This window comes from Adiantum capillus-veneris, chromosome 30, assembly GCF_014529385.1.
Source record: "Adiantum capillus-veneris isolate H3 chromosome 30, ASM1452938v2, whole genome shotgun sequence".
NCBI lineage: Eukaryota > Viridiplantae > Streptophyta > Polypodiopsida > Polypodiales > Pteridaceae > Adiantum > Adiantum capillus-veneris.
Genome location: NC_140960.1, coordinates 45,483,709 through 45,511,208, shown reverse-complemented (window position 1 = coordinate 45,511,208; position 27,500 = coordinate 45,483,709). Strand labels below are relative to the sequence as shown.

General features: G+C 46.2%; 1 protein-coding gene across 2 annotated transcripts in view; it reads right to left on the bottom strand.

Annotated features, from left to right (window-relative positions):
* The window catches only part of VPS24.1 (SNF7 family protein), a 44,100-nt gene that overhangs the window by 15,204 nt on the left and 1,396 nt on the right, over positions 1 to 27,500 (bottom strand). The window lies entirely within an intron of this gene.

Sequence of the window (27,500 nt, the reverse complement as noted above, 5' to 3'; positions counted from 1 at the left end):
GGAAGTGAACTCAATTAAGGCGTAAAGTCAAGGTGGGACTACCAACAAAAAGTATCCGACAGTTGGGCCACATTGCATTTTTGGATGCGGTCCCAATGAGGATAGATGGTCAGAAGACCAGTGGGAGCCCAACGGAAGCATCTCCTAAAATTTAGGGAACTGCTATTTTGGGCCACGAAATGTGTTCGCGTCATTACCTTCGGTATGACTAGGGGAACACTTTACAACTCTGCCGCGAAGTCAACTGACGCACCAGTTGAGATATTTTTAGCAGGGAAAGCCCAAACTCGGAAACTGGGCGACGTGTCAGCTAGTGAGCGATTCTGCCACTCTGGGAGGCAAAAACGAGCTGCATATCATCAAAGGGGGCGCCATTTTCAGCCACAGGCGGATTGTAACAGGTACAGAAGCTATGGAATGCTTACCTTGCCCTCTATGCACAGTATGGTGACGGGAGTGATGCCCCGCACGCTACATACTACTCTCTTTCTCCCCTACGTGCAGTTATGTGATGCCCCACAAGAGGGCTACTCATTTGACTGATGTACAGTTGTGTGGGTTCATGCTTTTGTGCTGAGGCAAGAGCCTCCTTGAGCAGGAACAGGGGTAGCTAACTGCTGCTCCAAAGCAGGCACTGGTGAGGGTCATAACCTCACCGTACAGGTGCAAAATCAGCGCTGTGTATGCGCTGTAATTTGACTGTTTTTCAGCCATACGGACACCAGGATCATTGGGAATCGTGCCCCACTGGCAAAGGACAGTTAGGGGACTGTTTGGGGCTGAAAACAGGGCAAAAACCAGTAAATACAGCGTGCTGAATTTACTGTTTTTGGACAGGAATCAGAGGGTATACGACAGTGCAAGCGAGTTCCAGCAGGGGAATTGGTTTCGCGCAAGTTTTGGGGCTGTTATGCTGCCGAAATTTGGCCAAATCAAATGGTATCTAGGTGGATACACGTGAAGGATTCCCAGGACCTTACCTTGTAATTTACCCTCCTAAAGAATAAAGAAATACCGAAAGGGGCGCCAATTTTGGGGCCTACAGGTTGTCGGCGTCTGCTCGGAGCATTCTAGCTTCCGAGCCGTGTGTGTATTCAAGTGTTAACTCCCGTCGCAGGTTCTCTTTGCAAAGTGCTCTGTGTGTGTGTTTAAAGTAAAGAATTTCGGGTGAAAGCCAACGCCTACCGCCCTACGGGCCGGTTTCACATACCCAGGCAATCTCATCCAATTAGGAATATTCACTGTTTGGCACATCACAATGCAACACAAATGCTCACATATGCATGTTACAAGACATAGAAACATAAAGCCGCCGATGAACACTCCTCCAGCATAACCTAACAAAGTCCAGGCCGGGAGATATTCAACGACTCCCTCATCACTCCTCCCACATAACCTAAAAAGGTCCGGGCCGGGAGATATAGAGGCCTTTTACAACCAAACGCCCCCCAGACCGCAGCCTGCGTCGTTTGGAGGTGCTGAGAGTAACCACTGCTCAGACTTCTTAATACTCCTCCCGCATAACCATCCAGGTCCGGGCCGGGAGTCACAACAACAATTATTTTACAAGCATACAACCAAACGCTCCCCAGGCATCGGCCTGCGTCGTTCGGAGGTTTAAACAATACCAAAACAGTATTTACCACTTCTCCACCCGGGAGTAAAATCACCAATCATTGAAACCAGTATCAAACCAGAGTCAAACAATTCAAATCGGCACCAAAACAGGTTCAAAACAGATACCATCCATTTCAAACAAATTCCAAACAGGATCACCAAACAAGCTCAAACAGAACTCAAACTTAAAAAGCAATCTCGACATCAATCGAGCTCGAAAAGTCGACTGACTTTCCATCCTGGAACCTGCACCAAAAATTAGGGTTAGGTTCATTCCGTAAGGTCATAGCCGAGCACAGCATGGTCCATCAGCTCTTGGACAAACAGTGTTTCTTTGGCAGTGATGGTAGTCCCATGATAGCAATCGCACCGAATCTCCAAGGTCATCTGCTCGTGAAGAGACATCTACTGGGAGATGTCGAGAAACTTCAAGTTATAATCTGCTAGGGTTTCCATGGCAAGCATTTCAAGATACCCCACTCTGCTAGAAGTTGCACTCCGAAGGAAGATGTCAGAAACCATATAACTTCGGGCAAATATTTTCTTGAAAGCTTGCCAAGTACTTGGAGTATGCTGCTTGGTAGCTGTAGACATCAACATCTGCATGACACTGCTTCTGAGAAAAAAAACAGTGACATGAAACAAATCTGGATCCTTCTCTTGCAAGTGATCTTAATTGGCTTATGCCTTGTAAGACACTGCGGTGAAGACAGGAGCGCGCCCGATGCGCGATGAAGTAAGGGTGGGAGTGGCTAATAAGTCCGGGTTGGAGGGCGCAGATATCCTCGAATAAAGCTCTGTCTGCTCTTTAATCCGGGTTGGAGGGCGAAGATATCCTCGAATAAAGCTTTGTCTACTCTTTTGTAGGACCGGTATGCTTTCAGAAAAGCACACGCCTGATGCTCTGATACCACTGTCACAAGGCGGGCACCACGTGCCAATAGAAAAGAACAGACTGAACAACTTTAAGCACTTCAAATAACAACTGAACTGAAATGGAGAGAGAGAGAGAGAGAGAGAGACGACACGCGACACGAAGTGGCGGAATTCCACCCCAGAGAGTATTGGCCCCAAACCTTGGCGCCCCTTTCGGTATTTCTTTATATTGCATCAACACAGTACGAGCCGGTACTCCAGACTCTGCACCTTCGTACTGAAGCATGCCAGAGAATGAGCCCTAGCCTCATATGTAAAGGCCCTTGGCCTGAAAATCAGTTTACATGAAAAGCTTTCAAACTCAAAAGCTTCTGGTCCAAAAAGCAGTTTACATGAAAAACTTTCAAACTCAAAAGCTTCTGGTCCAAAAAGCAATGCCAAAAGCTGCCAGCGCAATTTACGAAAATCCGTACAGCCTGCCACGTCATCATGTCAGTGCAATTTTCGGAATTTGTCTGTTGCCTTAGGGTTAGGGTTAGGGTTTTTGGCAGAAATTAGGGTTGCAGGTTTTAGGGTTAGGGTTTCCAAAATTAGGGTTTCAGCAGTTAGGGTTTTTGGCAGAAATTAGGGTTTGCAGGTTTTAGGATTAGGGTTTCCAGAATTAGGGTTTCAGCAATTAGGGTTGCAGGTTTTAGGGTTAGGGTTTCCAAAATTAGGGTTTCAGCAGTTAGGGTTTTTGGCAGAAATTAGGGTTTGCAGGTTTTACGGTTAGGGTTTCCAGAATTAGGGTTTCAGCAGTTAGGGTTTCTGGCAGAAATTAGGGTTTGCAGGTTTTAGGGTTAGGTTTTCCAGAATTAGGGTTTCTGCAATTAGGGTTTCTGCAATTAGGGTTTTCAGAATTAGGGTTTCTGGCAGAAATTAGGGTTAGGGTTTTCTGCACTCGGGCAACCACGTCCTCACTCTGTGACACTTCTTCTACTGCTTGTTCTTCTTAGGGTTTAGGCCCCTCGGCCGGCATCTGTAAGTTGGCTCCATTCTTTAGGCTTTGACTCGTCAGCAGTTTGTTACAAGAATTCCCATCAGAATCCATTAGCCATAGTTACATGGGACGGCGGATCGGGGTCGGGAACGGGGACGCGACAGCAAAAGTCAGGAAACGGGGACGGGGGTCGGAACGGCAAAAAAAAAGAGAGAATTTTTTTGGCATTTTTTGACCTACACACATGCCACACACATAGAGCATCACTTTGACCATAAATTTACACTAAATAGACCAAAGAACACGAGTCATATAGGCTGAAATGTGCTAATAAAACATCGATGATCGATGGATACAAAATGAGAAGTGCATGCCACAAGGGCTCAAGAGTCAAAAAGCCTAAAGGACTTAGGACAAGCCTGAGGCCTCAAGGATAACAAAAAGTACAAAGGGCTATGTGGTAGGTAGAGTCGTAGACTCAAGAGTCTAGACTCAAGAATCGAGTGATCAATGATCATCAAACTCAAGAAGTGCTCGCCTGCTGAATCTCCATATCGTCGTCGTAGTCGAGGTCATCAGCGACGTATGAGGGCTCGGGAGGCTCGCAATTGAGGCTCGAAGTCCTCCTCTAGCTCCTCCAAAAGAGTATCGGCCATAGATGGATTCTCTTGTGCCATCTCCCACTCAGTGAAAGGATCTGCCTTGTGTGTGACGATCTTGGCAAGCATGCGCAAGTTAGCGCTCACAAACACCAAATCATTGGCCCTCTGAACCCCAAGGCGATTCCTCTTCTTAGAGGCAATGTGGCTGTAGTACTGTACACACTCCATAGTTGCTCCAAGCAACTAGTGGTACATGCTTGGCTAAGGACACGAACAGCCAAGCGCTGCAAATGTGGGCCATCTCCTCCATAGTCCTCTCACCACAAAACCGAGCCAATCTTGTTGCGATCAAGCTGTGCATCTACACATCCATAAGAGCCCTTCTTTTGCCTGTAGTTGAGTAGCTCGTCTCTAATCTTGCACCTAATGTCACTGCTAGGCTCAAGGCGCTCCAATGCAAGCCGCCATCCTTTGCTCACCTCCTTGTTGCTCTCTTGACGCCTTCCCTGAAACTCAGGGTCAAGCACATAAGCTGCCGCATGAAGTGGAGAGTAGTATCCATTCCACCTCGACTCACACAAGCCATGAATCTCCGCATACTGAACAGGGTCAGGCACAAGCTTCTCAAGTGCCTCTATCATCCGATCCATGGCTTCGTAGACTTTGCCAATGCATGGCTGCAAGCCATCCACCACTCGAAGTAGGTGTAGAATAGGCTTGACCATGGCGTCAAGAGTCTTCACCTCCTCCCACCAAGCGGCGTCGTCGGCCCATTCTCGGCATTTCAATCCTACTGCTGATGTAGACTCCGGCATGGCTTGGAACTCATCACTGAGCAAGAGGCCCCTTAAGGCTCCGCCACATGTAGACAAGCGGCCTAGCATAAGCCAATTGAATGCAAATCTTGTCTCTGAATATTTGAGCAAGGACAAGTGGCTCCTCTTTGAGAATTCATGGCGCACTTTTTGATGGTTGAGCACAAAGAAGACAATTCGAGAGGCGTCACCAATGGTGGGTAAAATCCATGACAAGTTCCCTATGTCCTTGAGGAGGTTATTGAGACAATGCGCCATGCAAAATGTGACATGGATGCTGGGATACATGCCCTCAATGATAGCTCCGGCTGCCCTATTTGACACCTCTCCATCTGCAACCATACAAAGGACATTCTCCGGGCTAGTGATCTCTATGGTACTTGTCCACTCCGCCGCAAGCATCTCGGCGGCCTTGCCACTATCGGATGCATCATGTGACTCCACAAAGTACATCTCCCCCCGAGAGTAGGCCACCACCCCGTGGATGGACCGCTTGCGGGTGTCGCTCCATCCATCTACAAGGAGAGAGACGCCATTGGTCTCCCACAAATCCTTTGTTGCTTGGGCCGCTTGCTCCACGGCAAACTTCTCTTTGTCAAGGAGGGTGGTGCAAAGCCTCTCCGATGAAGGTGGCACATAAGAGAAGCCATATTCCCCTATTTTCGTAACCATGGTTCGAAAGTATGGAGACCTATCCACACAAAATAGAGCATGTTGTGTTAGTATGGAGAGTCGAGAGTCGAGAGTCGAGAAGTTATAACCCATTATGGATACAAAATGGAAGATTGCAATGTGCATATGCCAAGGGAAACTCACCGCGAAGCATGGAAGGCAATGTGGTCGTGGAAGAAGAATCGGGCAACCGACCTATCCACCTCTTCCTTCAATTTAGGATTCCAATTTTCGTTGAGAGTGCTTTGGCGATGCGGAACGGAAGAGGACGGTGTAGATGCATGGCTCTTGAAGCTTCGAGAGATGTCATCAAGGTTTGCTTCCCTTTGCTCTCGCGGTGTCGCCGTGGCGAAGGGATCAACGGCAACAAAACAGCCCCTCTTGGCCCTTCCGCAACCTCATACACCGTGAGCTTCTCAAGAAGATCCAACCTCTTCTCAGGAGCTACATGAGGGCAAAACTTCACCTCGTGACCGGGTTCATGAAGAAGATGGGCTCGCACTTTGTTTGAACCACCCGTTCTCTTGTATGGGCATAGCTTGCATGTCCATGGTCTTGCACCGCCACCTTTGTCACACGTGCTAAAGTCGACTTCATCCCACCACGACCACGTTTGCACGGCGGGCCTCCTTCGAAAAGAACCGGCTTGAGAAGTGGAGTTGGCTTGAGATGACATGATGGTGGAGAGACTCGAGAGAGTAGAGCTTAGAAGTTAGAGGAGTTAGAGGAGAGCTTGTGTGGAGAGAGAGTAGAGAAGAGTTTCAAAGTGGGTAGAAGAGGGAGAGGAGAGCTTCAAACTTCAAAGTGGGTAGAAGAGGGAGACTTGAGAGTGAAGACTCAACTTTCAAGGGTAGATACTAGAGTGTAGAGTAGTCAATGGTCATGCTTGAGCCTTGAGCAATGACTCAATGAGGCTATATGGCTTGAGCAATGAGCATTGAGTAGAGAGGAAAGCTTGAGCTTGAGGGAAATTGCCAATTGGAATGAGACTATGAGTATCAAGAGGCCCAAGGGAGCCTTTTATAGCCTCCCAAGGGCCAAGGCCCCCCAAAATGTGGCAGTTGGGCTGCACAGAGCCGTTTAAAACGGTCATAAACGGCCACTTTTAGCCGCCTGACTGCTGCCGTTCTCGGCCGTCCCCGGTCCGTCCCCCTGCGACCCGCCCGTCCGGCCCGAAATCCGGCCGTCCCACTGCGTCCCCTTCCGTTCCCGGCCCGGTTACGGCCGTCCCCCGGCCCTAGGGCCCGTCCCCTATAACTATGCCATTAGCATCAGTTAGGGGAATTTTTCAGTGCATTTAGCCTATTTTCCTATTTATTGGTATTTTCACTTATTATTTTCAAGTGACTTTCCAACAAAAGTAGGTAGGGCAATTTTGCTAAGTTAATATATATGCAAACCCAAGTTAGCACTTTCTGGCAAAAGAGGCAGCAGGAGCTTCCCGCTCAACAGGTAACTTCTCAGCAGTACCCCCCCTTCATGCACCCCTAGCGTTTTCAAGTATTAGCATCGCCATCAGCCACTTGTCCTTGGCGTTTTCTCCCTACATCCAGCCATCGCCATAAGCCTCTTGTTTCTGGCGATAGTCCCCCCGGCAAATCAGCCCCAAAGGCCTAGCGTTTTGGGATCTCAGCCTCAGCAAAAACACCAGCAACAGATCAGCCTGCCAGAGTTTTTGGCTCACAAGAATCAGCGTTTTTGGCAGCAGATGTCCAGCCCATAAAACGCAGCATTATTTGCATATCCACAGCGTTTTTGGGAGCATGTAGCCCAGCGTTTTTCAGCCTTCAAGCAACAGCAGAAACTCAGCCTAAAAAGGTACAAATCCTCAGTGTTTTACCCTCAGCATGACCCCCGAATAAACCAGTCATTTTCAGCCATGAAAACAGCAAGAAACAGTCATTTTCAGCCACGAAGACAACCCCGAATTCAGCCCTAGAAGATCACAGATTTCAGCCTTAGCCATCGTCATCGGCATAGTCCAACTTGCATCAGTCCATTGCATACGCATTGTACACCTTTGTGCAATCAAAGTAGACCACTCTCGCCGACGAGAGTGGGGCCTTCGGAGGAGGGTTTTACAAACTCTCGGGTGTCGTATCTCTTCTCTCTCCTTCTCTCAGTCTCATTCACTTGCACGCACAATATCCACTCACTTTGTTCGTGATCATAGCACTCTCCATAAGACGGTAAGCTCTCTCTTTCCCTAAGAACTAAAAGGAACCTTGAGCAATAAAGATCACTAATCTTGAGAAAATACAACATTCATTCCGTTGCACCTAACATTGGTATCAGAGCTTTGGAAGTGTTCTTCATTACTCAAGGAAAGAACCACAAGAACCACAAGAATTTTTTTTGCTTGTTGCAATCACGCGAACCCAAGTTTACTTGGGCGTGGCGATTCCTAATCGTGTTTTGTTGAAGAGTGACAAGAATCCCAAGAAAGAAGGGCTTGTCCAACCTCCCCTTGTGTCTCTTTTCACTCATTGAGAGTGGACCGTGCACTTAGCGGCCGGCCAATCGACGTGAGGTGGGAAAAAGCAACCTTGGTGTGAGCGCAAGGCTGCCAAGGGGTGCGCCCGCAGAAAAGGGTAGAACTCGGGTGAAGAGAAGATCCTTCTCCAACGCAATTTGCAAGCGAAAGAAAACCTCAAGAACCCCAAGAACCCAAGACCCTCAAGACTCAAGAACCCAAGATTCTCACAAATCAAGGACCTCAAGACCCTCAAGAACCAAGTTACTCCCAAGCTTAAGACCCCAAGATCATAGTGCATGGTCATCACCCGAATCGGAATGGATACTTCGCATACAGGTGATGAGCATGAGAGAGGCGACGAAGACTGGTCCCCACCCGGAGATGATTTCTTCAACCCTCCCCCTTCGCCATCTACGCCACCAAGTGCTATGGAGGCACTCGTCAGGCAGATGATGGCTAGGATGGATACACAAGAAGCAAGTCGCCTTGCTCAAGAACGTGAGCACGATGAAAGAAACGCAAGACTTGCCGCAAAACAAGAAGAAAATCGACTTGCTCAGGAACATGAGCGTGATGAAAGAAACGCAAGACTTGCCGCACAACAAGAAGAAAATCGACTTGCTCTCGAACGCGAGCACGATGAACGAAATGAACGAAAAGCGGAAAAGGATGCCCAGCGTGAAGCTCAAAGGGAGCTTCGCCATCAAGAGTTCATTTCCCACATCCTAGCCTCGAAGACCGAACCACCCAAAGATCGTGGGAGTTCGTCAAGTGGCGCAAGCCAGGACGCGGATTCCAACCATCCACTTACAGAAAAGTTGACTTTCAGTAAGTATGACGGTAAGATGGATGCTACAGTTATTCATTCTTGGTTGCATCAATTTAATGCTTATTTTGCGACAACTAAGAAGACAAGAAATAGCAAAGTTCTGACGGCAGCTATGTACCTTGCCGGTGATGCCATCAATTGGTACCATGCATGGCAAGAGGCACAGCTAGCCGCGAACCTAGAGGCAGCCGACGATTTCACGCCCCTCTCTTTTAGTTGGGTTGATTTCCAAGATAAGCTCAAGGCGCGGTTTATGCCACCTCAGTACCTCGCACGATTGAAGGACGATTGGCGCGCTCTCAAGCAAAATGGTATGCCAGTTATGTCTTTTTCTAATCATGTTTTGCAGCTAAGTACCCAATTACGCATGTCACGGGGACGTGGCAACTGTTAACTATGTCATGAGGACGTGGCAACTACTAACTTTAGTTGTTGGTTTGTTTCCAAGGGGTTTTGTTTTATTTTTGAGACCCTCTTCTTGAAGTAGCAAACGGTCGGACATTGCATGGCCAATGTGAACGGTAGTTTCACCCGCAGATGGGTAGTGGTCGGCACTGGAATTCGTATGGTAAGAGGATGTCTAGGCTCAAAGCAAGATCATATAGGTCCCCCCGTCGCACTTAGCAAGTCGGTGGATATTAGGAAGTGAACTCAATAAAGGCCTAAAGTCAAGGTGTGACTATCAACAGAAAAGTATCCGATAGTTGGGCCACATTGCATTTTTGGATACGGTCCCAATGAGGATAGATGGTCAGAAGACAAGTGGGAGCCCAATGGAAGCATCTCCTAAAATTTAGGGAACTGCTATTTTGGGCCGAGAAATGTGTTCGCGTCATTACCTTCGATATGACTAGGGGAACATTTTACAACTCTGCCGCGAAGTCAACTCGGCAACCGGTTAAGATATTTTTAAGCGGCGAACCCGAAACGGAAAAATGCTTGTAAATGCGCCGAGTGGCAGTTTTTTATGAACCTGCCTCATGCAGAAAAATGGGTGCTCAATTTTAAGCTGGGAGAGAGCCTCTTTTGCATTTGTCACGGGTTAAGAGCTATGGAGTGCTTCCTTTCCCTCTCATGTACAGTGTGGTGCTAGGAGTGATGCCCTGCACACTACCCACTGCTCTCTCTCTCTCCCCTACGTGCAGTTATGTGATGCCCCACAAGAGGGCTCCTCATTTGACTGATGTACAGCTGTGTGGATTCATGCTTTTGTGCTGAGGCAAGAGCCTCCTTGAGCAGGAACAGGGGTAGCTAGCTGCTACTCCAAAGCAGGCACTGGTGAGGGTCATAACCTCACCATACAGGTGCAAAATCAGCGCTGTGTATGCGCTGTAATTTTACTGTTTTTCAGCCATACGGACGCCAGAACCTTTGGGAATCATGCCCCACTGGCAAAGGACAGTTAGGGGATTGTTTGGGGCTGAAAACAGGGCAAAAACCAGTAAATACAGCGTGCTGAATTTACTGTTTTTTGGGCAAGAATCAGAGGGTATACGCCAATAGAAGCGAGTTCCAACAAGGGAATTGGTTTCGCGCAAGTTTAGGGGCTGTTATGCTGCCGAAATTTGGCCAAAACAGGCGGTATCTAGTGGGATACAGTCAAAGGATTCCCAGGACTCTTCTTTGTACTTTACCCTCCTAAAGAATAAAGAAATACCGAAAGGGGCACCAAATTTGGGGCCTACAGGTTGTCGGCGTCTGCTCGGAGCATTCTAGCTTCCGAGCCGTGTGTGTGATTAAGTGTTAATTCCCGTTACAGGTCACCTTTGCAAAGTGCTTTGTGTGTGTGCCTAAAGTAAAGAATTTCGGGTGAAAGCCAATGTCTACCGCCCCACGGGCCGGTTTCATGGTTCCATTGCCATGGTTCCATTGCAAGGACATCAATCATTTTTTCCTTAAAGAGTGAGCCTGGATTGTTTTGGGTAAAGACAGTGCAGAAACGCGGGGATTACACTATGGCTGACAAGGGGAAGGGAATTATGGAAGAGGGTTCCTCTTCAGAGGACAGGCAGGAGATTCCTATGGTTTTTGAGATTGGCGAGAGCTCACGGCCACATCAGTCTGTACCTCCTGTCAACGTGAATGTCCCTCCGGTAGTGCAGGGCTTTATGACTGGGCAACTTGAGGATGATGCGTTCAAGACTCAGTTAGTTGCCGCGGTGAATGTCTTTTCGCAGCTGGTGTAGAATCCGAGGTTTATGGAGTTCTTGCAAGCGCCACCAGTGCAACAACAGAATAGGCAACCTACGCCGCGTACGGAGCTTGTTGATGCTCAAGCCCAAGTACTTCATGTGGCGCAAGAGGAAAGGGAACACTCGCATGTTGCGGAGTCGAGGGCTCCAAAGCAGGTTCCTCCCGTGCTTGAACAGGTGGCTAGAACGCCTATTCCACATGTTATGCCAGTTCAGCCCGCCACCTTTCAGAGCAAGCATGCTATCTTGAATGGACATGGAGCTGGATACCAAGCAATGTACTTAGTTTTTCCACCACCCACGGTACATCCTGGGTATTTCGGGGGTGGATCAGTGTTCCAAAGTATGGTTGGTTATGTCCCTGGAAGTCAGCCGTACATGCCAGGAACAGTGTTCGGGGGTATGCAAGGCATCATGCCAAACCCCATGTATGGTAGTATCAGCATGCAGCAAGGTTTCCACTGCAACCAGGGCCAGTTTGGGGTGCCACAGGGTCATTTTGGCATGGCTGGTTTTTCTGGACAGCAGCCAGATATCGCACCTCTGACGCAAAATGTGAATGGCCAAGATGTGCCGATCATGCCTACTACAATGCCCATGTTGCAGACCATTCCGTATGACAATTTGGGGGCACTAGAGAAGCCGAAGGCTTACAAAGAAGGTGGTGCAGCGGTAAAGTTCAGTACCTTAGTGGTTTCGAGGATAAGACAAAGGCCCTCACTTTCCTCCAGCAATTTGATACAGCCTATGCGGGAGGGAATTTTACAGAGGCCTCGAAGGTCAGGAAAGCTGCCACTTTCTTAAAGGACAATGTGCTTACATGGTGGACGACATTGTTAATGCAAGGACAGGCACCCGCCACTTGGGTTTACTTCAAGCAAATGTTTGCATCTGCTTGGCTGTCAAATGAATTTAAAGCCGACGTCATGACAGATTGGCACCAGCTTACTTCAGCTTCGTGCAAGAGCTTGCTGGAGTACAATAGGAGGTTTTGTAAAGCATTACTCTTAGTGACCTCCTACAGATTTGTGCCATTGACAGAGCAGATAGAGAAGTATTGTTGTGGGCTGCCTAAAGGGCTTCGCGATTACTGTACAAAGAACAGAGTGGCTACCCTTACTCAGCTTATGGAAGTTGCGAACACTGGTCTTGCCTTGTTGAAAGGAGAGGACAGTGGATTTCCGAGCAGTGACAAAGGAGGCCAGCAAAAGAAAAATTCAGCAAAGAAGCCCTTTGTGAAAACGGCTCCTGATGCGTCACAGGGGTCAAAAAAGGCCACCGAAGACAAGGATTCAGCCGGGACTTCTGGAGCGCAGGCAAAGAAACAAAAAAGGAAGCCTTTTGTGCGCAAGTCGCTCGAGGAAAAGAAGGTCCTAATGGCTGAGAACAAATGCTTTATATGCGAGCAGCCAGGTCACTTTTCTATCAATTGTCCACAAAGGAAAAGACCAGCTGACTCAGAGGATAAAGAAGACCAGAAAGGCAAGAAGCCTAAACCCACGGCAGGTTTAGTGCCAGACATGGTGGGTGACAGGCCCAACACACATGCCAGTGAGTTATGCAGGGCATGGGGTAAAGTTAGGGATCAGACGGCACTCATCTTCTTTGATCCAGGTGCCAAAGCCAACTTTATCTCATCAGAGTTAGCTATGAAGCTGGGCATCAAAGCTGAAGAGATGGGGTACACAGCAGAGGCAGGGTTGGCTTGTCCTGGCCACTCAGAGTGTGTTACTCCCATCATTGGAAAACTGCATCTGCATATTCAGTCGTATGTGGACACTGAAGAGTTTTATATCATGCCGTTGGAAGGTTGTGACGCCTTGTTGGGGATCCCGTGGATGTTCCGAGTGCATGGAGTCTTGAATGCCTACAACAAAAAGATCACTGTACAGCATAGGGGCAAAACTCACATCTTGGATGTAAAGCTTAAAGAGTCAGTCCCTATTGTATCTGCTTCTGCTATCACTTCTGTAATAAAGAATCATCTTTCTGTGTACTTGATTTTTGCACGTGATGTCTCAGATAGTGATCATTCAAATTTATCTCTGTTAGATAAAGAAAGGTCAGCATTTTTGCAAAAGTTTAGTGACTGTTTTTCTGATTCATTACCGTTGCAATTGCCGCCAGAGAGACCTGAGGACCATCGGATAGATTTGGTGCCATGGTGTAGCCCACCAAATAGACCTCCCTACAAGGTTAGTGCGGCGCAGCAGAAAGAGATTATGGGCCAGGTTGAGGAGTTATTAGAGAAGGGGCTGATTCAGCCTAGTTCTTCACCCTTTTGCTCCCCAGTGCTCCTAGTGCAGAAGAAGGATGGCTCATGGCGCATGTGTATTGATTGCCGTGCGTTGAATAAGAATACCATCAAGAATAGGTTCCCTATTCCTAGAATTGATGATATTCTCGATCGTTTAGAGGGTGCTGCAATTTTCAGCAGGATAGACCTTAAGAGTGGGTACCATCAGATTCGTATAAGGCTAGAGGATGTGCACAAGACTGCGTTTAGAACGACATTTGGTCTTTATGAGTTTCTAGTGATGCCGTTTGGGCTAACAAATGCTCCTGCCACGTTCAACAAAATGATGGACCGGATTTTCCGCTTGCATCAACAGTTTGTTGGAACGTTCTTCGATGACATGATAGTGTATTCGAAGAGTGAAGAGGAGCATAGGCGTCACTTGACCATTGTGTTCGAAGAGTTGCGCAGTCACAGGTTACTTGTCAATCCTAAGAAAAGTGAATTATTCCTCGAAGAGATCCACTTTCTTGGCCACATAGTCTCAAAGGATGGTGTTAGAATGGATCCCAAAAAGGTCGAAGCTATCAAGACATGGCCAGACTTGAAGACTGTGCATGATGTCAGAAGCTTCTTGGGATTGTGTTCCTACTATAGAAGGTTTATCAGAAATTTTGCAAAGATAGCATCGCCTCTTCACGCTTTGCAAAAGAAAGAGGTCACTTTGAGATGGACCCAAAAAGAGATTTCAGCTTTTAGTCTCTTAAAGGAAAAGTTGACTTCAGATCCAGTTATTGTTTTGCCAGATCTCAGGAAGTCATTTGTGGTCCAGTGTGACGCGTGTGGCAGTAGCATCGGAGCAGTGCTAATGCAAGATGGACGGGTAGTAGCTTACGAAAGCCAAATTTTGCAAGGGCCAGAGAGGACTATGCAAGTCTAAGAGAAAGCGCTCTTGGCCGTGATTCATGCGCTTTCTAGCTGGAAGCACTAGCTCTTAGGTGCTGATTTTGTTGTCCAAACAGATCATCAGACCTTGCGTACTTCTTGACACAGTCAAAGTTATCCGAAAAGTATATGCGATGGGCAAACATTCTTTCCATGTTCCACTTCCAGATTATGCATGTGGAAGGCAAGAAGAATGTTGTGGCTGATGCGTTATCAAGAAAGCCACAAATTTCAATTGTGTCAATTCCTTATCATCATGAGTGAGATGACATGAAGGAACAGTATACTGCTAATGAAGATCTTTGAACAGTTACAAGAGGGGCAACATCACGAGCACTACCTCCTCCGAGATGGTTTTATGATGATGCATGGCAGACTTTGTGTCACTAGGCCACTGCGACATAAGGTCATGGAAGAGAGTCATGTCCCACCGTATGCAGGATATCGTGGCATTGATGCAACAGTTAAAGCGGTAGAGACATTCTTCTATTGGCCTACCTTGAGGAGAGATGTGGATGCCTTTGTGCGAGCATGTATAGTTTGCCAAAAGGTCAAGTTTGACAGGCAAAAGGCACCAGGGTTGTTACAACCACTGCCGATTCCGGATAAGCCATGGGAAAGCATTGCTATGGACTTTATCTTTGATATTTCAAGGACGCCAACAGGGAGTGATGGTATATGGACCATTATCTGCAGGTTCAGCAAGCAGGCCCATTTTATCCCTGTCAAGAAGAAGATAAAATCTGATCAGATGGCACGCTTGTTCATGTACAATGTGTTTAAGTACCATGGTATGCCACAATCGATTATCAATGATCGTGATCCTCGCATGACCAGTTTGTTCTGGAGAGGATAGTTTGAGAACATGGGCACTACGCTCAAGTTTTCGTCTTCGTTTCATCCACAAACTGATGGACGGTCAGAAGAGGCTAATTCTACTGTCTTAGATCTGCTGAAATGCTATGTGTCAGATAATAAGGGCAAGTGGGAACAGCATTTGCCTATGCTTGAGTATGCGTACAATAATACGGTGCATTCATCTATTGGCAAAGCAACTTTTGAGATTGTTGAAGGCGGCAAAAAGGTTCCTCCCATTTTGCATACAAAGGACAAGATCTTTGAGGCAGATCGATATGTTGAGAACATGGATGAGATGTATAAGAAGATTAAAGTTGCCTTGGAGAAGACTCAGGCAAAGCAGAAAAAGGTTGTTGATCGTCACCGTCGTGAATTGCTACTATCACCTGGTGATTGGGTTCTGTTAAGGTTCGAAAAGGCAAGGTTAAAGAAGATGAAGGGCAAGGAACGACTGTTTCCTAAGCTCAGCATGCGTTACTATGGGCCTTTTCAAGTGCTTGACAAGATCAGCGATGTGGCTTACAGGCTGAAATTGCCTGATGCGTGGAAGATTCATAATGCGTTTCACGTGAGTCTTCTAAGACCCTTCGTGGGTGATGTGCCAGATGAGGATCAGCCAGAAGTTGAGGAACTTGATGAGATCATGGTACCTAAGCAAGTTTTGGCACATAAGGATAGAAAAGTTAAAGGACAAGTTCCAAGACGCTATTTGGTGAAGTTCAAGAACTATCCGCCTATGGATGCAAAGTGGATGGAAGAGCATGAACTGTCAGAGTCACCAAATGTATTGCAGCTTTACCTTGAAGCCTTTGGGTTACAGCCTACTTATGCCCCAACCCAACGTGTGCAAAGGAGGGGTAATGATAGAGCTAGTACATCAAATGTACATATGAATCCAGTGTAATAGATGGAAATGACAGAAGTATGATGGCCTCATTAAGTCATTTGTATCTATATGTTATGACCTTTCTTGCGGATACATGCGATGATATTAGAGTGCTAATAGCACAAGATCATCAGTGGCGTATATTTATGGTATGCAATCGAGGACGTTTGCGATTTCAAGAGGGGGGTATTTTACGGGGACGTGGCAACTGTTAACTATGTCACGAGGACGTGGCAACTACTAACTTTAGTTGTTGGTTTGTTTCCAAGGGGTTTTGTTTTATTTTTGAGACCCTCTTCTTGAAGTAGCAAACGGTCGGACATTGCATGGCCAATGTGAACGGTAGTTTCACCCGCAGATGGGTAGTGGTCGGCACTGGAATTTGTATGGTAAGAGGATGTCTAGGCTCAAAGCAAGATCATATAGGTCCCCCCGTCGCACTTAGCAAGTTGGTGGATATTAGGAAGTGAACTCAATAAAGGCCTGAAGTCAAGGTGTGACTATCAACAGAAAAGTATCCGATAGTTGGGCCACATTGCATTTTTGGATGCGGTCCCAATGAGGATAGACGGTCAGAAGACCAATGGGAGCCCAACGGAAGCATCTCCTAAAATTTAGGCAACTGCTATTTTGGGCCGAGAAATGTGTTCGCGTCATTACCTTCGGTATGACTAGGGGAACATTTTACAACTTTGCCGCAAAGTCAACTGGGCAACCGGTCAAGATATTTTTAAGCGACGAATCCGAAACGGAAAAATGCTTATAGATGCACCCAAGTGGCAGTTTTTTATGAACCTGCCTCATGCAGAAAAATGGGCGCCGAATTTTAAGCTGGGAGAGAGCCTATTTTGCATTTGTCACGGGTTATGAGCTATGGAGTGCTTCCTTTCTCCTACGTGCAGTTATGTGATGCCCCTCAAGAGGGCTCCTCATTTGACTCATGTACAGTTGTGTGGGTTTATGCTTTTGTGCTGAGGCAAGAGCCTCCTTGAGCAGGAACAGGGGTAGCTAGCTGCTACTCCAAAGCAGGCACTGGTGAGGGTCATAACCTCACCATACAGGTGCAAAATCAGCACTGTGTATGCGCTGTAATTTTACTGTTTTTCAGCCATACGGACACCAGAACCTTTGGGAATCGTGCCCCACTAGCAGAGGACTGTTAGGGGATTGTTTGGGGCTGAAAACAGGGCAAAAACCAGTAAATACAGCGTGCTGAATTTACTGTTTTTGGGCAGGAATCAGAGGGTATACGACAGTAGAAGCGAGTTCCAGCAGGGGAATTGGTTTCGCGCAAGTTTACGGGTTGTTATGCTGCCGAAATTTGGCCAAAATAGGCGGTATCTAGTGGGATACAATCAAAGGATTCCCAGGACTCTTCTTTGTACTTTACCCTCCTAAAGAATAAAGAAATACCGAAAGGGCCACCAATTTTGGGGCCTACAGGTTGTCGGCGTCTGCTCGGAGCATACTAGCTTCTGAGCCGTGTGTGTGATTAAGTGTTAATTCCCGTTACAGGTCACCTTTGCAAAGTGCTCTGTGTGTGTGTCTAAAGTAAAGAATTTCGGGTGAAAGCCAACGTCTACCGCCCCACGGGCCGGTTCCAACGCATGTCAGATGATGAGCGCAAAGAGGCTTCTCTTTGGATTGGACGAGTATATTAAGTACGATGTCGAGGTATTCGATCCAATCGATCTCAACAAGGCAGTAGCGATTGCTCTCGCACAGGAGATGAAGCACAACAAGGGAAAGCCTAAGGAGAACAAGACTTCCATAAGTACCTCGCAGACTTCTCAGAACCCGCAGAACGGTAAGAACGGTAAGAATGATAACTCTTCTAACCAATCTTCCAACAGTCTCTCATCAAAGAATTCTTCCAATGAATCTAAGGGTAAGGCTAACACAATTGCTAAACCTAAGCTTACTCCATATGAAAAGGTAGCACAAGGAATTGTAGGAGGATACATCACATCGGAAGAACAAAGCACTTATTCTAAGGAAGGTCGTTGTTTTCATTGTCACATTAAGGGTCACATAAAACGAACATGTCCTAAGCTTGAATCGAATGAATCTAAAGAACCCACAGCACCCACTACATCTGTCAATGCAATGAATGATAACACGATTGTGCCCAAAGTTTCTCAGGACCCTCCCATCGATGATTCTCTCATTAAATGTTATGGTAGTACCTCGGGGCACCGTTTTGTCATATTGTTTGACCCAGGCAGTATGCATGATGTGATCAGTCCCTCTCTTGTTGAGAGAGCCCGCCTCGAAGTTAGTCCGAGATCTCCTATCAAGGTCTCTGGCTTTCGTCCTCGTATGGACGCTCTCATCACGAAGGAGTGCCTTGATGTGTTGTTTGCAATTCAACAGACTGCCTTCACTAGAAGATTTGTTGTTTCTCCTCTCTCAGGATGTGATATGATTTTAGGCATGAAGTGGTTTCGTGAACTGAACCCTCTCGTTGATTGGGAGGCTAGCACTTAACTCTCAATGTTAAAAGTGATTCTCCTACTGTCTTTCATGGAGTGGACACTGCTCCTCCTCCATCTCATTGCTAATATGCAGGACAAGGTTGAAAGGATTCGAGATAAGGAGACTCTCTCAATCTCTTTTTCTCCACAGCATGACACACAGGATTTGCATGATTATGAGAAGCATGATGATTTGAATGATAATGATTTACATGATGATTTGGATGAAAAAGACAAGCATGATGAATTGCATGAAGATGATGTGATTGTTCACAAGGATGATGTGTTAGTGGATGCTTTTCCTAGCGAAGCTAACCTCGTTGTAGATTCGATCAATCACGAAGATCAGATCTTGGCTTACGAGTCGAGGTCCAAAGAACCCCCACAGGACGATTCGACCATTCAGGACAAACCGATCTTGGCTCTCGAGCCTTGGTCCAAAGAACCATCACAAGAAGTATTATGTGTTCGCATGATTGATACGCACGCATTGTTCGAGTGTTTCATCCGTGATGGTTTCTTGTATTTTAGTCAACATCGTTATGTGATCCCTTTTCCTAGGCATGACATATTGTATGTTGAGCACGTTTCTCTCATGGATGAGCACGAATGTATGCGGATTGTTCATGAAAAGTTGAAAGGTTTGTATGTAAGGAAGTCACATTCCATGTCTCTTCCTTGGCATGACACAGTTTCTGAAAGAGCACATGATAGTATGAGCACCAAGCATGGGATGCATTTCCATTGTGATTTGCCACAGTTGATTGATTCCGATCAAACAGAAAAGATTCGAGCGCATTGTTTGCATGTGTTTGATAAACGGGTTGTCACTCCGTCTCTATGTTCATCTACATTGCATACACAGTCTTTAGAGAAGACAAGATTTTTTTCCTTCACTTTACATGGAATGGGTATGTTCATGGTTTTGTGTTGGAGATGGTTTCAGGAATTTTCAGCCATGGAGATTCTTGAAGACGGAAGAAGCGGGACTCTAGACGAAGTTGAAGCATCAAAGGAGCCATAGAAGACTTTCAGTCGCTTTCGGCGCGGCCCAAAGAAGCAAGCGTTGTAGACCTTTATGAAGTTCAAGTACCGCTCGACCCACACAGCAGAGTGGGCCGGCGAAGAGTCCCTTCCAGGATTCCGGATGCTGTTGGCGATCTCCCTCGACGCCATATAGTTCGATACCAGTACCTCACTTTGAAAAGGAGGGAATGTCACGTGACACATCCCAACCCTATGTGTCTGTGGACGAGCTACACCATAGCATGGTTCCCGTCAGTCAAGTCAAGTATAGATTAGCAATGATCTGGCACTTTTGTGAGTCTATTCGTAGACCGTGCATGCCGAGTCACTTAGCATAGATGCATATCCTCCGGTTGCACACAGCATGATCATCGGAATTCCCATCAGAATCCATTAGCATCAGTTAGGGGAATTTTTCAGTGTATTTAGCCTATTTTACTATTTATTGGTATTTTCACTTATTATTTTTAAGTGACTTTCCAACAAAAGTAGGTAGGGCAATTTTGCTAAGTTAATATATAAGCAAACCCAAGTTAGCACTTTCTGGCAGAAGAGGCAACAAGAGCTTCCCGCTCAACAGGCAACTTCTCAGCAATAACCCCTCTTCATGCACCCCTAGCGTTTTCCAGTATTAGCATCGCCGTCAGCCACTTGTCCTTGGCGTTTTCTCCCTACAGCCAGCCATCGCCATAAGCCTCTTGTTTCTGGCGATAGTCCCCTCTGCAGATCAGCCCCACCAAAGGCCTAGCGTTTTGGGATCTCAGCCTTAGCAAAAACGCCAGCAACAAATCAACCTGCCAACGTTTTTGGCTCACAAGAATCAGCGTTTTTGGCAGCAGATGTCCAGCCCATAAAACGCAGCATAATTTGCAGATCCACAGCGTTTTTGGGAGCATGTAGCCCAACGTTTTGGCAAGGAAAAGCTTGCAGCAACCCGTTTTTCAGCCTTCAAGCAACAGCAGAAACTCAACCCAAAAAGGTACAGATCCTCAGCGTTTTACCCTCAGCATGACCCCGAATAAACCAGTCATTTTCAGCCATGAAAACAACAAGAAACAGTCATTTTCAGCCACGAAGACAACCCCGAATTCAGCCCTAGTGTCACAAAGTGATGACGTGGCGGACAGCAGAAACCCTAATTTCTGCCAAAAACCCTAAAATTCCTGCAAACCCTAATTTTTGCCAAAACCCCTAAATTCCGGAAATCGCGGAGGCGGATTATTATTATTAAAAAAAAAAAAAAAAATGGAAAATGATGAGCGACGCGAATTTTGCTTTTGCTTTTTTTTTTAAAAAAAAAAGAGAAAAGACTCTCTAAGAGAGAGAGAGAACTGATGCTTTTGATTTTAAAAGCTTTTGGGGCTCTGCTTTTGGGCATCCCTTGTAACCTTTAAATTAGTGGTGAGGGCCTCACTTCTCAGAGCATCTGGACGCAGAGTCTGAGAGTGAAACCCTAACCGCTCTCTTGTACTTTGATGATTGATTAATACAAAAAGAAATACCGAAAGGGGCGCCAGTCTTTGGGGCCAATATCTCTAGGCACGGAACTCCGCCGGGCCAGTGCAAATCTATTGTGATCTGTGAATTGTTTTGAAGTGGTTATTTGGTGCTGTCGCGGTTGATTCTTGACTTGGAGTGTCCAAGTTTGTTACAGTGGTATCAGAGCACGGCCGATTTCTCTTCTACGGGAAATCCGATCCCCGAATTTTTTTTTTTCCGCGACACCTATGGCTTCAGGCAATGATCAGTCGACTCCCTCTGCATCTGGAGATGCGGGCTGGGATCACAACGAAGATTCAGACAGAGAGTATGGCCCGCCTCGGCCTACTCAGGCGGAGCAAACAGAGATGGAGCGTCGTCAATTGATTGGCGATGCAACAAAGATGATGCTCAATTTTGCCAAGGAAGCGAAGATGGCAAAATATATGAACCAGACCTCTTTGGAAGAGGTACAGATGGAGTGGCAGAGAACCACAACACCACTCCCGAAACCCGCTCTCAAGAAACCTTCTACCTCCAAGAAATATACGGAGAAGGAACTGGAGAACGTGGTTGATGCACGGATTGCTCAGCTTTTCGACGTGCAAAAGAAAGGCAAAAAGCACGGCAAAAAGCAGAACAAAGGTACTGACTTCCCGGGATATTTGGGTCGTCAGTCGACATTCGACAAAGCAAAGAAACGGAAGAAGCGTGTTCGATTTGAAGGAGTACCCAGTTCTTCTTCTTCTTCTTCTGACAGTTCTTCTAGCTCCTCCGATAAGAGCGAAGAAGACAGAAAAAAAAGCAAAAAAAAGCGAAGAAAGACACAAAGCTTCGGAACGGGCAAGAAAAAGGCAAAGAAGGCTACATCTCGCCCAGAGACTGACAGTTCTACTGAGGACTCGTCTACAGACAGCTCAGATTCCGATGACGGAAAGTTTTATGCGAACAAGAAGAATTTTTACAAAGCCAACCAGTATGACTTTCTCGAAGATAAAAGCAAGAAAGTCCGAGAGTTTAAGGAAGGTGGCCACTCGATCAAGTTTGATACTTTTCAGGAGACTCAGATGCTTCGAAGGCTTTGTCTTTTATTCAGCAGTTTGACATCGCTTTCGCGGGAGGACGCTATTCAGAGCACTCCAAGATTCGGAGAGCTGCCTCTTACTTTAAGGGGAATGCTCGTACTTGGTAGTCCACGCTTCTATTAAGCACGACTGTGCCAGTTACATGGCTGAAATTCAAGAGGCTTTTTATTTCTTCTTGGTTGACTCAAGAGTTTGAGCGAGATATACGAGCTGCTTGGAACCATCTCCGGATGACCAAGAGCGATACAGTGAATTCTTATTGTGAAAGATTCTGGAGCTCTTTTCTACCCGCCTCTTCATTCAGAGAACAGATTGAGCAGTTTACCTTGGGTCTACCTACAGAGATCCGAGATCACTGCTTGGAACAGAAGTCAGCTTCTATTCAGGAGTTGATGAGTCATGCAAAGCGGGGCTTTGCCATTCACTCTGGCAGTCTGACCTACCCCACAGATGAGGCCATGACACAACGAGCCGAACAGACTTCTGGGAATGAAAGTAGAATGAAAAAGAGCAACCCAGAGAAAAAAAAGGATGCACGACCCAAGCTTACTCCTGAGGAGAGAGCTCGCTTCATCAGAGAGGGGAAGTGCTTTGGATGCGGGGAACATGGACATATTTCCTCGAAGTGCCCTGATAAGGCACAGAAAGAACAGAATGATAAAGACGACGACAGGTCTGAGAGTTCGAGAGCAGCTGAGGAATGTGGCAGAAAAGGCAAATAGAAAAGCAGAACTGGTACCACATGGCGTGGGACCTGCACCGAATCTAATGAATGAAAGTACAAACTTTGCCGCTTTCGGGGCAAAGCGAAGGATCAGGAAGCTCTTTTGAAGGAGCCAAGGCCAACTTCTTTTCACTTGGAATTGGCGGCTCGATTTGGAACTACGCCCAACAGACTGACGCCACAGGCGGAGGTAGTTCGACTGGCACCCGGATGGGATGTTGCCATTACACCGAGCATTGGCAAACTTCGTTTGCAATGACAGGGGTGTTCAGGGCACGTGAGTGACGTTCTACTCGGGATCCCTTGGTACCACAAGAACTACACCGTGGTTGACTACCGGGCCGAGAAAGCGACTTTGATAAATGAAGGGCTTAGAGATTGTACTTGATGAACTTCAGTTTTCTTACTCATTCTTTTGGGAGAACTGAACGATGGATAAAAGTTGAATATGTTTTGACCTGAAGAAAAGAACGCCAAGATTTTTTTTCTCCACGCTCATGCCGATTGCTTTTGAGAGGGCCTGAAGATCATACCATTGATCTGATATCTGGAAGCACACCACCGAATCGGCCACCTTATCGTGTGAGCCGAGTACAGAATGAAAAGATTATGAACTCAGTGAAAGACCTCTTGGAAAAGGGTCTTGTCCAGCTTAGTACTTCACCGTATTGCTCTCCAGTGTTGTTGGTTTTGAAGAAAGACAGATCTTGGAGAATGTGCATCGATTATAGCACTCTCAACGAAATCACCATCAAGAACAGATTTCCGATTCCTAGGATCGATGATATACTCGACAGGTTACAGGGATCCTCGTGCTTTAGCAGGATTGACTTGAAGAGTGGATATCATCAGATCAGGATAGCACCAGGAGATGTCTACAAGACAGCTTTTCGGACGACTTTTGGGTTATTTGAGTTTTTGGTGATGCCTTTTGGCTTAACCGATGCTCCTGCGACATTTAACCGGATGATGGATAGGATTTTTCGAGAGTACAGGCTATTTGTTGGCACTTTCTTTGACGACATCATTGTTTTCTCCAAGAATGAGGCAGAACACAGAGATCATCTGTTTCAGGTCTTTCAGGCATTACGAGATCACAAGTTAGTGATTAATGCAAAGAAAAGTGAATTTTTCCTACCAGAGATACACTTTTTGGGACACATTGTGTCAGCAGCAGGAGTGCGAATGGACCCGGCCAAGATAGAGACTATCCGTGATTGGCCCGATTTGAGGAATGTCCATGAAGTTAGAAGCTTCTTGGGACTGTGTTCGTACTACAGGCGGTTCATACGAAACTTTGCAGAGGTTGCTTCCCCTTTGCATACCTTGACACAGAAAGGAGTACCTTTTTCGTGGGGACCCACAGAGGTGACTGCCTTTCGGACATTGAAAGAGAAATTGACTACGGGACCTATTTTGACTTTGCCGGACTTGCAGAAGTCATTTGAAGTATACTGTGATGCTTGTGGTCGTAGTCTGGGTACGGTCTTGATGCAAGAAGGCCATGTCATAGCTTACAAGAGCCGTTTGTTCTCTAGGCCGGAGATGACAGCACAGATCTATGGGAAAGAGCTTTTGGCGGTTATCCATGCTCTTACTCAGTGGCGGCATTATCTACTCGGAGCGGATTTTACTGTCTTTACAGACCATCAGAGTTTGCGCTACTTCTTGTCACAGAAGCAGCTTTCGGAAAAGCAGATGCGGTGGGTGAACATCTTGTCACAGTTCCACTTCCAGATTGTCGATGTGCAGAGACAGAAGAATGTGGTGGCAGATGCTTTGTCTCGGAAACCGTTGGTTCTGGCTATTTCCGCGATACATCATAGGAGCTTCGAGGATATGGTCGATCAGTATGCCACAGATACAGATTTTGCAGATATTTTCACACGGATACGGGATGGGGAGACAGAAGCTGGATACTCCCTTCGGGAAGGCTACTTGATGAAAAAGACTATGTTGTGCGTTACACAGCCGTTGAGGGAAAAGGTTATGACTGATTGCCACTGTCCACCTTTTACGGGTCACCGCGGCATTGCTACCACCATGAAAGGGTAAGAGAGAGATTTCTTTTGGCGGAGACTGAAGAAGGATGTGGAAGAGTTTGTGCGCAGTTGCTTGGTATGCCAGAAGGTCAAGTTTGACAGGCATAAGGCACAGGGATTGTTACAGCCTTTACCCATACCCACCCGCCCCTGGGAAAATATTGAAATGGATTTCATTTTTTTTTATCTCCCGAGAATACAGAATGATCACGATGATTTTCCGATTACATGGCACGCCTGAGACGGTTGTCTTCGACAGAGACCCCAGATTTATGAGTTTGTTTTGGAAGGCAATTTGGGAGAACATTGGCACGCGGTTGCAGTTCTCGTCATCGTTCCACTTGCAGACTGACGGGCAATCTGAGATTGCCAATTCAGTGATTTTAGATTTATTGAAGTCTTGTATCTCGCATCAGAAGACTCAATGGGAAAAGAACTTACCTTTGGTGGAATTTGCCTACAATAACACGATACACTCTTCGACGGGGAAGACGCCATGAGAGATTGTTGAAACTGCTACGAAGGTTCCATCCTTCCTGAGCACGAAAGATTAGAAATTTGAAGCGGATGAATATTCGCGAGATTTGGATACGGCTTTTGCCAAGGTTCGCGAGACTTTGCAGGAGTCTCAAGAACGACAGAAAAAGGCAGCGGATCGCCATCGTCGCGACTGGAAATTGAAGGAGGATGATTGGGTGCTCTTACTTTTGAGAAGGCACGCCTAAGAAAGAAAAAGGGAAAGGAGAGGCTTTTTCCAAAGCTTAGTATGTGATACTACGGACCTTTCCAGATTACTGACAAGATAAATGATGTCTCCTTCCGATTGAAACTGCCAGATACTTGGAGGATTCACAATGCATTGCATGTGAGTCTCTTGAAACCTATTAAGGGTGATGTGCCTGATGATGGGGAGCCCGATGAGCAACCCAAAGTGGAAGAAAACGAGGAGATCCTTGTTCTTGAACAGATTTTGGCACATAATGATACGAAGAAAGGTAAAGTCCGAAGGCGGTTCTTGGTTAAGTTCAAGAACTTTCCTGCATTTGATGCGAAGTGGATGGAGGAGGAGGACCTAGCAGATACTCCTCGGATTGTGAAACTTTACCTCGATGTTTTGGTTTAGCATACAACAGATGCCTCGATTTTGATACTAAAGTCACTGATGTCTCTTTGAGCTTCAGGGATACTGAGAGCTGACAGTATTCTGCTGGATGACTTTATGAAATGGAATTCCTGATTATGATACTGATTTGTTCTTGACTTCTTGTGAGTGCAGGAACTGATAGCCGAAATGACTGCAGCATTTTGGTCTGATTGATCTCGAATAGACATGGTTGCAATAGGGGTTAGTCAATCGGACATCGATGAGGTCCCGATTGGACCTAGATGTGATTGCTAGCTACATTGCCGATAAATCATGGTCTAAGATCCGAATGAATGTTGAATGTCATGTGATGTCCTGTGATGTCTGGTGATGTCCTGTGATGTCGTGTGATGTGACTGTCGATTTTGTACATGTGCTAGATGTGTGTTCCTAGTACGTAGGTACTAACAGTCAGTGTCTGCTAAGACGGTTTATGGCTTTTGTCGGTTTTGCAGACGTAATCGCGGTCGATTACAATGCTTTCAAGAGGGGGGTATGTCACAAAGTGATGATGTGGCGGACAGCAGAAACCCTAATTTCTGCCAGAAACCCTAAAATTCCTGCAAACCCTAATTTTTGCCAAAAACCCTAAATTCCGGAAATCGCGGAGACGGATTATTATTATAAAAAAAAAAAAAAAAATTGGAAAATGATGAGCGACGCGAATTTTGCTTTTGCTTTTTTTTTATAAAAAAAAAAGAGAAAAGACTCTCTAAGAGAGAGAGAGAACTGATGCTTTTGATTTTAAAAGCTTTTGGGGCTCTGCTTTTGGGCATCCCTTGTAACCTTTAAATTAGTGGTGAGGGCCTCACTTCTCAGAGCATCTGGACGCAGAGTCTGAGAGTGAAACCCTAACCGCTCTCTTGTACTTTGATGATTGATTAATACAAAAAGAAATACCGAAAGGGGCGCCAGTCTTTGGGGCCAATATCTCTAGGCACGGAACTCCGCCGGGCCAGTGCAAATCTATTGTGATCTGTGAATTGTTTTGAAGTGGTTATTTGGTGCTGTCGCGGTTGATTCTTGACTTGGAGTGTCCAAGTTTGTTACACCTAGAAGATCACAGATTTCAGCCTTAGCCGTCGTCATCACCGTCGTCGTCGTCGGCATAGTCCAACTTGCATTAGTCCATTGCATACGCATTGTACACCTTTGTGCAATCAAAGTAGACCACTCTCGCCGATGAGAGTGGGGCCTTCGGAGGAGGGTTTTACAAACTCTCGGGTGTCGTATCTCTTCTCTCTCCTTCTCTCAGTCTCATTCACTTGCACGCACAATATCCACTCACTTTGTTCGTGATCATAGCACTCTCCATAAGACGGGAAGCTCTCTCTTTCCCTAAGAACTAAAAGGAACCTTGAGCAATAAAGATCACTTATATATATATATATATATATAGCACTCTCCATAAGACGGGAAGCTCTCTCTTTCCCTAAAAACTAAAAGGAACCTTGAGCAATAAAGATCACTTATATATATATAGATGTGCATATATATATACATACATCTATATATACACATTATATATATATATATATATATA